This window comes from Chaetura pelagica, unplaced genomic scaffold (genome assembly GCF_000747805.2).
Source record: "Chaetura pelagica isolate M959 unplaced genomic scaffold, ChaPel_1.0 scaffold463, whole genome shotgun sequence".
In the NCBI taxonomy this organism is placed as follows: Eukaryota; Metazoa; Chordata; class Aves; order Apodiformes; family Apodidae; genus Chaetura; species Chaetura pelagica.
The window spans coordinates 39,572-41,214 of NW_009952816.1; positions in this window are offsets into that span (position 1 = coordinate 39,572).

Here is a 1,643-nt window from a genome sequence, read left to right on the forward strand (position 1 = left end):
CCCCCCCCGGGGTGGCCGGGCCCGGCCGGCCCCCCGGCCGCGCGCAGACGCGCCCGCGGTAGTAGAAACGAATGGCGTCCAGGCTCTCGTAGTCCCCGTCCCCCCCGGGGTGGTCGATGTTGAACCACGACGTCCACTCGGCTCCTCCACCTTGGGATGGAGCAAAACCTTGAGTGCACCAGTGGGGAACAGCCCTCCCGCACCCCCCCTTCCATCCTGGGGTGCTACCGGCACTGGGGACAGATTGGGGACATTGAGGGGATCATGGAAAGGGGTGGAGGGCACTGGGAGAGCCTTGGGGACACTGCTGGGGGGGGGATGGTGGCACCTCCCTGGGCTGGCATGGTGGGCATCACCTGGCACAGCCCCTTTGGGGTGTCCTGGCTGGGGGTGTCCCGTGACACAGTGTCCAGTGGGGGTTTGGGGACAGCCATACCTGCCGTGTCCAGGTCAAGCTCTGCCAGGCTGGGCTCCTCTTTCCAGGGCTTCCCCGCAGTGCCGCCCTTTCCTGGCTCCGAGTCGTTCTCCAGGGGCTCTGTGGGGAGAGCAGAGGGTGGGACCACCCAGCGCCCTGACACCCCCTCCCCAGGGCACCAGGACCCTCGATGAGCCAGGGGCACCAACATTCTGTGGCAAAGCTCAGCCAGATCTGGGATGGATCCCTCTCCCAGCAGGGTTGTGGAATCCTCTCCCTCCCTGAGCCCCCACATCGCCACCCGGGCAAGGGGCTCTGGGCAGGATTTATCGACTCCATGGGGTCAGGCTGGGGGTGACACCACCCGGGGTGGCCCAGGACAGGCTGCAGCCTCCAAGGGACAGGCTGAGGGGCAGCCGAGGCTGGTGCCGCGTGGCGAGTCCGGCCATGCTGGGCCCCGCGCCACGTCCACGGGCTGCACGCCTTGAAATGCTGCCCAACCAGCTGCCCCAGGGTGAGCTCAGCCCCGGGGGGAGCCAAGGGACAGGGAGAGGAGCTGGGGTGCCCACCCACACACCTGCTGTGCTGGGGCTATGGAACAAACCCGGCATCGCAGCGAGCCAACCCGGGAGCCGGCAGGAAATTGGGCTGTTAAACCACAGCTGGCAAGTGGTCATCCCGGGGGGGGGTTGCTGTGTGGGAGGGTGGCCCCGACCCAGCTCCCACCGAGCCATGTCCCATGGGAATTAACCCCACGGAACAGCCGGGGCGGCCGAACCAGCTGGAGCTTGCCGCAGGTGCTCAATCCTCTGGAGCAGACAGAGCTGGTGGGGACACAGCACCAGGCACGTCCCTGTCCCCCTGGGGACACAGGGTGGGCAAAAGTGCCCTGAGCCTCACCAACACGTCCTCCAGGTGCCAGAGGGAAGTGCCAGAGGGACCATCCATCACCCTGGAGCACCTCTGACCCCGCACACCTCTGGCCCTGCACACATCTGACCCCAGCACACATCTGGCCCCACACACATCTGACCCAGCACACATCTGACCCCAGCACACATCTGGCTCCGCACACATCTGGCCCTGCACACATCTGACCCCAGCACACATCTGGCCCCACACACATCTGGCAAGCGCTCAGCCCCATCCCCATCCTGCCCCGCAGACCCCCCAGGAGGGCAGGGATGACCCCCCCACCCCCCGTGGCTCCCCACACGAGCCCACCCCC